At 39.0% G+C, this 12,193-nt stretch overlaps 2 protein-coding genes across 3 annotated transcripts in view; both read right to left on the bottom strand.

Moving 5' to 3' along the window:
* Positions 1–4,361, bottom strand: part of lingo2b (leucine rich repeat and Ig domain containing 2b) — a 44,678-nt gene extending 40,317 nt beyond the window's left edge. Inside the window, exon 1 of the mRNA XM_022198748.2 lies at positions 4,042–4,361. The gene's annotated coding sequence lies outside the window, so the exon portion shown is untranslated. The remainder of the gene's footprint in view (positions 1–4,041) is intronic.
* LOC110955846 (alcohol dehydrogenase 1-like) overlaps positions 1–12,193 on the bottom strand; it is a 322,968-nt gene that overhangs the window by 85,386 nt on the left and 225,389 nt on the right. The window lies entirely within an intron of this gene.

The following is a 12,193-nucleotide window of genomic DNA, read 5'->3' as shown; positions in this document are numbered from 1 at the left end:
TTGGGGAAAATTCTTAAAAGATGCCCCATTTCTCCTTTTTTTTTGAATTTCACCACCGGGGCTGAATCTTAGTGCTCCGGATCCTGCAGTATGTTTTGCTTTGAAGACAATAAGTTGAGAGAAAGTTCACCATTCATTTTCCATTTCTTCTCTCCTGCCCAATCAGATTAGGAGATAGAAAGGCATTCTCACAAACTATGCTATGAACATGGGATTTCTTTGCTGCTTTAAGACCCAGTAACCTGCAGGCCAGTTATACCAATCTACAGAGAACTGTGCAGGAAAGTACTTGAATTAATAATGATGGAATTTTCACTGCACAAATAATGCATTGCATGGAAACGTTTGTTGAAGTTTGCATGTCAAATAAATGCTGTAAGTTATTCTTTACATTGATGCACAATTTTTAAAAAGGTACAAAGGTGTGCTAAAAACATTTAAATCCTCTTGCAGACACTTCAAACATGTATGCAATCGATTTTGTTTTATCATCTTTTAAAAATTGCAATACATAGTAATGTTAAGTCTGCCTTGTTATACGGTTATGCAGCATGTTTGCGTGTTACTCCAACATCTGGGATCTGAGTGGCAGATGCTGAACAACACTTTATTCATTATTTATGTTGTAGAAAAAAATTTAACTCACAAGGTAATTATAAAGCAATTAAAGTTGCTGTGTGTAAATTTGCCAAGTCCTTGTAATAATAATGATGCCGTTCAGCAACCAGCTGTTGTTTTATTGCTGTTTTAATGGCTGATTATAGGCCAATGAGTTTATTGTGCGTGCTAAAATCCAAAGAACAGGTTTGACTTGTATTGATTTTCTGATTGCACAGATGCTACAGGCTTTTATTAAGAATCAGCAGAATCGATGACAGGTTTATCTGGCTGTCCGTGGGGAGGCTCTTCCTGAATGGTTCTCAATGCAACAAATCGAGCAAGAATATGATCATTGTCACAGCCTTTATGATTGTGAACTATCGGACTCTTTCTTCTGACATCTGGGTTGTCTGCTAATATCATAAAAATAGTTTTGTCAGGAACTAAAATAACCACATAAAAACAAATCAACAGAAAACACACAGAGCAGTTTTTGTGAACACAAAAGAACTCACTCTCTACTTCATTCTTACTTTACAATAAACAGGTGCTGAATTCAAAAGACATTTAAGCTCTCACTGTTGCGGCATTTAATTCTAAGTAGAAAATTCTGCTTTCTTAATGAATTCGTGCTTTAGAAAAACAAATAAATACTTTAATTCATTATAATGCCATGCAAGAAGTCAAGGGATTATATGTTGCATATACATATATGTAGAGACATTGCATTTGTGTTTCCACTGCATTGTATTTTAATTAAATGTATTAATTCATGTCCACTTGTAGGTGTAGTCTTTATTCAACTGGGTCTTATTCAATTGCAGCTTGTTTTTATCTTTAATATTTTATTAGTTTTATTGTGTTACCTTGTATTTTTCTTTCTTTTTGTTGTCTTAAGTTGCGTTGTTATGAATAAACCTTCCTTGCTGCACATTAAGTTGGAGCTGTTGCAATAAATGAAAATGAAAACAATCAAAATTCCCTGGCTCTTAAATGTGAATATTTTCTGTTTTTTTTTCCTCCTCTGTCACAGTAAACTGAATATCTTTGTGTTGTGGACAAAGCACAACATTTGAGAATGTCATTATGGGCTCTGTGAGACACTGAGTAGCATTCTTCACCATTTTCTGACATTTTATCGACTAAACTACTCACTGATGAACCAAGAAAACAAGCCAGAGGTTAATGGACAATAGACACAATCATGAGCTCCCTACACTGAAATGCTGCCACCACATCTCAGGCTCTGCTCCTGTCTTTAGATCACACTTGTTGCTGTATCGCTTGGCATTTGTTCTTTAACAATAACACTTCTACATAATCCACAGTTCTTGACTTCTTGTTGGGTTTCTTGTCTAATCCAACTAATGCTAATGAAGGAAACCAGTATAACAGAGATTAATTGTCGGCACATAAAACCCAAACACTGGCACTGCTTCTCTGCATCATTGGCACCATCTGAGGGAAATAAAAGTGCCAAGAAGTAACCAGCTGGTTCGTGTGCAGCTACACGGCTGGGATGTTAACTCATGAGTTTGTTCATCAAAAAACGAGGGACAAATGCAGGAGGGGAGCTCGACCGATGAGGCTGTGTCAAGAATGTGGTCATTGTTAGAGCAGAATATCGCATCGTGGCGGTGCGAACGCTGATTATGAGAAACACAAGCTGCTTGCACCTTGATGTCCTCAAATGAGTTCAGACACTTTGAGGCACTTGATAGTCATGGTAAAGCTTCCCTACGTGACACCATCAGCCTTGCCAGGTACCAAGTGAGCAAGGGAGGAAGGGGAAGAAGTGGCATGAGGGAAAGGAAGCCTGCAAGGGCTGGAGAAAACAAACAATGGGAGGTTGAAGGGTGAGGAGGCGTAAGGGAGGGGCCGAGGCAACACCACCTTCCCCTTTTGCCTCCAATATCTCCTCTCCCATCCCCCCTCTTTCTCTCTCTCTCTCACCCTTAACGAGGGATAGTTTTCGCATAGCCTCTCATCTCTCTCACTCCCCTCCTTTTCCTCACTGTCTCAGGGGACCAAACACACCCCTGACAGGTTGCCATGGAAACACCTCTCACACACTCTCACTCCCTCGCACGCTCACCCTCACTCCTTCTCTCTCTCTATCTTGCAGCGGTAACGCCTGTATCCTCTCTCCCTCCATTAGCATCCCTCTTGCTTGGAGACAGCAGGGGCGGCACTTGTCGAAAACCCTGAGGTACGACCGAGTCCTCCCTGCACCTGAATCCATTTATCACGAGAAAACTTCCAAAATCACACTTTTATATGCTTGGAAATGCAAGAATTCAAACGGGGGGATCAATTATTCCACACAGCTCACAAAAAACTATTGTTCCTTCCATTTTTCTTTTTTTTTTACATTTCTTTTTTATTTTTAGATCTTGCTTACAAGAATATCTCCATCCATTTCCCCTGAACTTTGCTCTCCATTATGAAGATAAGACCAACCAGATTGAATTTACACACAATTACCGTAGCCATGCCATCCTCAGTTAATGCCCATGGAAGTCAGACAGTGGAGTCCCTCGGCTGGAGCATAACTCATTTATAATTCAGTCCGATTTCTCATACTTGAGGTCAGGATAGGAGTGTGAAAAGTGAAGCTTTTTTGCAAGCACTCATCCGCATGAAAGGATGTATCTACTCTATTTCTCATCCCCGCAGGCTTTTAGAGATCCTGGTCCACTTTAAGGATGGGAAAGAGAGGGGGCTTTACCAAAAAAAAAAAAAAAAAAGGAAGAAAAAAGAAGACTGTTACTTCTGCTGCAGCGCCACTTTGACTCACAGCAGAGCACCCACCGCCAACTTCTTACAGTGCATGTGTCATCCCCCGCTGTGCAGCTCGGGGAAGGTTTTTATCCAACCACCTTGTGAAGCGTGTTGGTGTCATCATGTCAGTCGGTGTACAGATGCTTTTTGCTGCAACAGTGTTGTGTTGGACAGACGAGGAAACATCCACAGGCATTCATTCACCCCGTTTCTCATACATAAAAAAAAGGCACAGTATCACTTCATTGACTCCCAGTTCATCCACATGAAGTGAATGCAGCAGCTTGTTCCTTCTCTCAACATGTACATCACATATATATATATGTATATATATATATATATATATATATGTATGTATGTATGTATGTATGTATGTATGTATGTATGTATGTATATCCTCCCCTAAAAGAAAACGCTCACACCTCCTGCCCAGATAGGGACTACACCTCATCTGCTGATGAAACCAAGTGTCAATATCGTTCTTCTTTTTTTTTCCCTGTGAGTTAACAGCCAGTTTCTGAGTGAGTCGTGAAGGGAAAGATTTCCATTTATCTTGGCAACAGATTGAAAGCGCAGCAGCTCTGCGAATAATCACAGTGATGAAAACTACTGAGAGTGTTAAAGCAAATCAATGTCCTCCTGAAGTGTCATGAGTCTTACCTTCTACCTGCTCCTCCACATGCCAAAATCCACCTTTACATCACTGAGTGGGAGTCCGAGGCGCTCACTCTGACTGACGGATACTTGCACAGACTGTGAATGCAATCCTCTCTGAGTTGGTCTCCGTCCACTCTGTCTTCCATGGAAACAAAACTACCTTCAGAATATGATGTTTTTTTTCCCTTTTCCTTTTAAATTTTATTTTAATCTGGTTTGGTCTCGGGTGAGAAGGAAGCTCATCCCTCCTCCCGTCGACTCCAATTTTAACGAAGCACCGCGCTGGATGACGGTGCGTGAAGAGAAAGAGAGAGAGATACAGAGGGATGCGTAAAGCCAGCAGCTGCAGCTACTGGAAGGCTGTGTGGGTTTGATTTCAGAGTAAAAGGCTGGAATAAGCTCCTAAATAGAAACAGTAGGATACAAAAGTCTGAGACCACATCAGACTTCTGTCATATTTTCATTTAAATCTGGAGGGGAAAAAAAGTGAAACTCTGAGGATTTAAACATACTAAAAAACCAAACAAACAAAACACAAAACAAAACACAAAAACCTGACACTCAGGTAGATTTCATCAGAGGTTTATACATCAGTTTGCATTATTTGATCATTTTTAGGGCTGCACAGTGGTTGGCACTGTTGCCTCACAGCTTGAAAATCCATGGTTCGTGTCCCTGGTTCGTGCCTGGGTTCTTTCTGCGCGGAGTTTGGATGTTCTCATTGTACTTCGGCTTCCTCCGACAATCCAAAAATATCAACTGGTAATTCTAAATTGTCCGTAGTTGTGAATGTGATTGTGCTTGTTTGTCTCTATGTAGTCCTGTGACAGGCTGGCTACCTGTCCAGTCTGGCCCATGCCTTCACCCTAAGTCAGCTGGGATAGACACCAGCCCCCCTGTGACCCTAATGAGGATGAAGCGGTGTGTAGATAATGGATGGATGGAAGGTAATCAATATGAAGTATTACTGTGCTTCAAGTTTCCTGTAGACCATTCCTAAGCAGCATTGTGCTTTGGGGAAACATGTTATCAGATTGTCAGAAGTCAGATGGTTACTCTGAGCAGAGAGGAGCTTTCTCATCCAACCCTTGGCAAAATGGTCTTCCTAAGAAAATGAACTTCTTCCAAATATAGCATGAAGAGGATGTAAGTTTTGAGTCCTAACATCCAATCTACACTCTAGTCTGATACTGTCAGTGGATACATTGCTTTCATTGTACAGTATGGGTTGTTTTTATTTTCTCTTTGTGTAATTGCTTAGTCTTGGTATAAGTTTTGAATTCGATAAAGTCCTTGCTGTTTGATTTATAGCTCTCTTCCTCTCTTCATTCCTGAGTGGGAAATTGCAAAAATTCCAATATAATAAATACTACAATTGGCTGTTCTGAATTGAGTTGCTTGCTGACAGAAAGCAAAGCTAACATTCCCGAAATTCACACATATTTGATTGCAACAAACAGCCAGTACATATATGAACTGTAGAGATGTTACTAGTGACATGCATTCTGTGTGGGAGAGTTCTGGTGTTCTTTCTTACTTTTCTCCTGCATATAGGATTACATTTGTGTCATGATAACTGAACATATGTAATCTCCCAAGAAGAAAAAAATCTCACAAAATAAACTAAAAGCAAAAGAATAGCTGAATTTTTTAAATTTTGCTTCATAAAATATGCAGAACTGCTACATTTGAGCACAATACTGAAATGTTTCTTGTCATATAATAATTGCTATTGACCAAGGCCAATATATGGATGATAAGGATGCCTGACTCCTAACAATTGCCTCAGAAAAACAGCAATATGTCTTACCTTGTTTTGCGATTGCCAGTTTTGAGAGACAGAAGTTTATGGAAGGAAATCATTTTCGCCGTACCACTGGTTGTATTTGTAGCCTACTGATCTGTCCCTCCAAAACATATTAATAAAATAGTAAAGAGTGCTGTGAGAGCTTTATGTCTGAATTTAAAAATTAAGCAGCAAAGCAGGTGAGAAAATCCATGTCTGATTGTGTCCACTTGTGTCTTTTTATTGATTTAAAATGCATCAAATTCATCTATATTCTGTCTGAACACATCTTTGAAGATACTTTTTTTATCATTTACTGTTACACATAAAAATTGACTTACCTTCCTGAGCTTTCTCTTATCCTAAATGTAATCTACACTCAAAATCTAAATCTATACCCATCATAACCACGTATAAATGTGACAAGCTACATTTTCCCCCTCATATCTAACTGTCTTTGTGAGAATATCATGTCCTCATAAGGATAGAAGTGGAAGGAAACGCGCTCATGTACATCTCATATCTTCATTATGCCACATGTAAGCCAGGGGATCTCCTGAGACTCTGTTTCGGGGGAGAGTATGTCACAGAAGATTAAAATAGGAGAAAGATAAGGGGAAGTGTAGTGTGTATGAGTAACAAGGGCAACAGCTGTGAATGGATAAAAGTTGAATTCAGATTCAAAGTCACACGGAGCTGAGTGAAAAAGAAAAAAGAGACGGATGGGAGGGTGTAGAGGTAGAAACAAAATAGATCCCACAGGCGCTCCTCTCTTTATTGCTTCATACTGCGAGCTGCTTTTCACTGGTAAAAGCACATGATTAAGTTGAGGACTGGGTTCCCATCGTCACGGCAGCAGCAAGTAGGCAGAATGTGAAGTAGAACTTCCTGTGAAACCTATCAAATTAAGTCTTAAATATATGCACATTTCTCCAGTGTTCTCTTCAGTGTATGGATCAATGAGGGTTGTTGCTCTTTGAACAGAGGCATGAAATCAAATCCTCCTTTTAGCAAGAAAGACTTGATTATAGTGACACATGAGCCAGATATTGACATCCTCTTAAAATCCAGGTCAGCTTATCTGGGAGTGTCGACGTTGTCTACCTCTGATGTCGTGATTCATTTGTTTCGGCAGAAATTGATTGGGCAATTGATCAGTGGTGGTTGTCCATGAAGCCTTTGCGTTGATGCTAATGTGACATTTTGATCTGATTCCACACACACAACAACAAGCCTTTGTCATCATTGTGTTGCTTTCTTTTTCTTCTTCCACTTTAGCGTCCTATGCATGAAAATAGCCACACTGAGGATAACGACAGTGCAAACAAAATACTCTAAATACTAAAAGCAAATAAGCACCTCAATCAAAAAGAGGTGTGTAGTCTTAATTTTCTAAATGAAGGGCCATTACTTTATCGATCTATCCCTCCTTAGTCAAATGTCTAAGTGTATGGAGGACAAGGAATGACTGATTTTAAACAATTAATGGTAGAGAAATAGTCCAACATCTTGAGTAAAAAATACATTTAAGCAAGTTAAATTAATGTGAGGATGAAATTGACATACACTACCAGTCAAAACTTTGAACACACTTTCTCATAGAACTCCATAGCCCTTTTCAGTCCAGTCGTGTGATAAATAACATTTCTGACTTCATCAGTCTGTTAAAGTAACAGCATTCTCTCATTCAGACATAGGTCACTTCTGCATTAATATTCCTCATGGCTTCATAAAACTTTCAGGACAGAAATGTAGAGACCTGCAGAACGATATTTGTCATATTCATCAGACTGAACAATATAGTAGGTGATGTATAATGCATATGACTGCACTGATAATCAAAACACTACAGTTAAATCCACTATATAATCAATGATTTAACTGTTGTTTAAATGTGACTCTGTGTGTGACAGCTCACCTATCAGAGGTGAAGAAAAGTTCACATTGTGACCTTTAGATCCTGATCAATCCTGTCTCCATGTTAGGGATAATTTTAACGTAGTTAATTCTGTTCCTCCATGCCCATATATGCACACAAGTTTCCCATTTTGGAGACGCTCTTAAGGATGCTGCTGCTATCTGCTGCAAGTATTTAATAAACTCAGAGGGGAGACTCCTACAAACAGTTTGAACATGTTAATGTTTTCTCAAAATTCACATTAAATTATTTATTCATGAGTCTTAATATGTTTGTCTTCATCAGAATAAAGCTCTTATAAGAGAATTTTTTGAACCACTATGAAGTTTATCTGCATCAGAATGCAACTGCAATAGGGTCAGTCTCTGAAAACCATGTCGTACAGTGAACATAGTCCATGATAACTATGTTTTACCCATGGCCTTGGCTTCATCATCTTTTTTGCCTTCAACATTTAAAAGATGGAATCAATAAAATGTATTGTAGTTTTAATCAACATTTGCCCCCACGTGTTATCTTGGATTTGATTAGCTAATTTTGTATGAATTTGTTGTGCCTACATGACCATTCAAAAGTTTGGGGTCGCTTAGAAATGTTCTTATTTTTGAAAGAAAAGATCACATTAAACTAATCAGATAATACAGTCTAGGCATTGTTAATGTGGTAAATGACTATTCTAGCTGGAAATGGCTGATTTTTAATGGAATAAGGGTACAAAGGAACATTTCCAGCAACTATCGCTCCTGTGTTCTAATGCTACATTGTGTTAGCTAATGGTGTTGAAAGGCTAACTGATGATTAGAAAACCCTTGTGCAATAATGCTAGCACATGAATAAAAGTGTGAGTTTCCATGGAAAACAGGAAATTGTCTGGGTGACCCCAAACTTTTGAACGATAGTGTATGTGTGGGAATATCCCAGATGGGGTCTTTTTCAGTGTAACTGGTCATAACAAAGCAATGACAGGTTGATACTTTGAATCATTTAATCAGTTATTTGTACTTTATTTACAATTATTGTGCAGCATATCAGATAAAAAGTCATTGCACTGCAGTGACGTGCAGTCAGGGGAGGCAGGTGAGGCACGGCCTCACCTGTCATCATGACAAAAAAAGAAAAAAGAAAGTGTACAAAAATAAATATTAATATTTTCTACTGATCTGTGTTAAAAATGCATTTGCAGTATGACGACACATTTCTGACATTTATTGAGTAAAAATTGCCGAAAGTGAGTTTTTCCGATCAAATCTAGGGCAGAAACCCCGGGTGAGGCAGGGGCAAACTGTGCCTCACGTCTGACTGCATGATCCAATACAAAGTGGGTTGCATGACGCATGCCTGTTTCTGTTCCTCAGCATATCGCCAATATGAACTTTACAGAAATATTCGTTATACACCATGACTTTCTGCAGTCTGCGTAATGTCTTTTATGTATGTGTGAGAGAACTATTCCTGCTGATCGCTGCGATCCAGTGCAGAGAAAAGTCAGCAGGTGAGGCACTCAGTACTCTGCCTCAACTCAAGGGGGCTTACGCAAGCTGGCAGGTGCTTTCTCGCTGCAGTGCTGGGTTCAGAGGAAATCCAATGTCGGCATCATGCTAAAGCCAGTAGGTCTGCACACATCTCTATACTTTAATTTGTTTACAGTATATATGAATTGCTTAAGGGCTGCACAGTGGAATAGTGGCACTTTCGCCTTGCAGCAAGAAGATCCGGTTCAGATCCCGACCTGGGCCTGGGATCTTTCTGCATGGAGTTTGCATGTTCTCCCTGTGCATGCGTGGGTTTTCTCCGGGTACTCCGGCTTCCTCCCACAGTCCAAAAATATGCTGAGGTTAATTGGTTACTCTAAATTGCCCGTAGATGTGAATGTGAGTGTGCTTGTTTGTCTGTATATGCAGCCCTGTGACAGACTGGAGACCTGTCCAGGGTGTCCCCTGCCTTCACCAGAGTCAGCTGAGATAGGCTCCAGCACCCCCCGCAACCGTAGTGAGGATAAAGCGGTGTATAGAGAATGGATAGATGGATGGATGAATTGCTTAAAACACAACATGGGTGCTCTATCAGTAGCTATAAAAGAAAGTTCTTCATAGGACAAATATGTTCCTGTGTATATGTTTGTGTTGGTTTGTGAGTGTAATTGAAAGATGAATGCTGATGGATGTGAAGCATTATCAGTAGTTGCATGCTGTTGGATGAATAGTGAAATAAGATGCTTTTTTCAGTTCTTACAATCGTAAATCTGACTCTTGAGGAGTCAGTGCCTCATCAGCCATGAATCTCACAGCATGTCACTGTTGCACTGTCTCTGTAGCACTTATTTTTTTTATGCTAAGAATCACCCTTCTGAGAGAAAACATATCCTGATATAACAGCCTCCATTTGTTGTCTTGTTTGTCTTTATGCATCTTGTTTATTGGCTGTTTGAACAGTGCATGAATTCATAATAATATCTTCTTGGCTGGTTTGGTTCTCCATACAGCACAACTCTGGGGATTTCGTGTAAAGTGGGGATTTTTTGAAAGCTCTCCTCAGACTATGAAAACCAATCCAGTCAAACTAAAATCATGTTGTTGTTTTTTTTCTCTTAAACAAGTCCTCATCTAAGTACCTATGTGAAACAAAGCCTCCAGCAATCATTCTCTTTTGTGGAAGTATAATTATCTGGCTGAGTGGGACTCTCTTATTGGTGAAGTGGGACACTTATTTTAGCATTAAAGCTTGTAATGTGGTCAACAATATACCAAATTTACTCCCATACCTGTGCTTTAATTGCATCCATACATTTGTTTTTCTAATTCATGCCTACACAGCTTCTGAACAAAACAAAACAGTAGTTATTAAATGCATTGAAGTCACTGACTAAAAGCTCAACAAGTTAAAATACTCTTGGTTGATTAAAAAGAAAACATCATAGCTAGATTGTTTTCTCTCTTGCTTCTACTTTGCCCTGTTTTATATTTTATTTTCTATGTTGCTTCTTTTTTTACAAGTAACCCAATGAATATAAAATATGAACTATCACTGCAATTACAAATGCTTGTACTTTATAGCTATTTTAACTCAACGTATTAAATATTAATGAAAAAATCATTCCTATTTTAGCATTTTTATTCACTGACTCAATTTTTCGAGTAGTTTTTACCCTTAAAAGGGCTGTCCCACCTCACAGTATCCGTCTGGAAGATGTCATGAGTCAGATCCAAAAATGAGACCAGCTGATTGTTTTGTCTGATATGTATCGTAGTGGATGGCGTCCAGCTCACATCTATGATGTCTCATGACAGTTAGACAAACACATTAGGATTTTTTTTAGCCTTCTCTTGTGTCATGTGACGTCTGTTCTGTGTTCTGGTGGAGCTGATAAATAAAAGCACAGCCAGATTCTGAACAGACAAGCTGCCTAAGTGTCTCATCCAAACCCAGCTTATAACCAGGTCACTGGGTAATATTCTGCTTATCAGTGTTGTTTGTTGCTGCTTGTTTGTTTTAAGTTTTAAAAAACCAGGTAGGTCAATTGAGGACTATTTCTCATTTCCAATTACAACCTGTCCAAGAGGCAGTATAAAAGGTAAATACAAAACAGTGGGGACATAAAGACAGAAAAAAAGAAAAAAGACCAACAGAAACAGTTCATACAGTTATAAACAGTGACACATACGAAGACGGAAATGGCTAAAAGCAAGTACAATGGTCTTGTACTATTGAATTTTTAAATGAGGAGAGGAACGAATGAGCTAAGCTTTAAGGTCTACTGCAGACGATTCCACAAAGATTTTGCAGACTTCAGAATGCATTACAACTGAAATAAGCCACTTTCCAGCTTTATCTTTCATGAGTTTACAGTTTTACACAGAGGAGTCCAAAAGTCTGAGACCACAACATATTTCAATACCAATGATAAGACTAGATTAAGTAATTTATATGAAAAGTTGATTGTCTGTAAAAAAAATTTCAAAAAATTTAAAAAGTACATGAATTTCAGAATTTTATTCTTTTTATTCTTTGTATGCCCTTTTGCTTTACTGAAAGCAGCACTCGAGCTCTATGGACTCCCCCTGGTTGTTCAAAGCTGATAATTCACAGCATGATGTTACATTGTTCCAAAAGGCTTCCTGTCGAGTCAGAAATGTTTGCAGGGGCGATTCTAGGATCAGAGGTTTAGGGGTGCTGAGCACCCAGGGGTGCCCAGCCAGGCAAGATAAATTTCTTCATTGTTTTGTACGTTTTAATGCAGTTTCACTCCCACATTTGTGAAAGAAAAGCATAACACTTTTTGAAAAGGTCTGTGACTAAACCATCCAATCTGATAAAGGATATTTAAATGCTGAATCACCGCAAAGGAGGAATGCACTGGAATCTTAAAAGAAACATATCGTAGTCCTAATTTCTGGGAAAAGACGACTCATTTAGATACAGCAGCTCCTCAACATACACATAAACAGCATGTA

The sequence above is a fragment of the Acanthochromis polyacanthus genome, chromosome 1, assembly GCF_021347895.1.
Source record: "Acanthochromis polyacanthus isolate Apoly-LR-REF ecotype Palm Island chromosome 1, KAUST_Apoly_ChrSc, whole genome shotgun sequence".
Taxonomy (NCBI): Eukaryota; Metazoa; Chordata; class Actinopteri; family Pomacentridae; genus Acanthochromis; species Acanthochromis polyacanthus.
The sequence above is the reverse complement of the archived record's forward strand: the minus strand, read 5'-3'. Positions and strand labels throughout refer to the sequence as shown.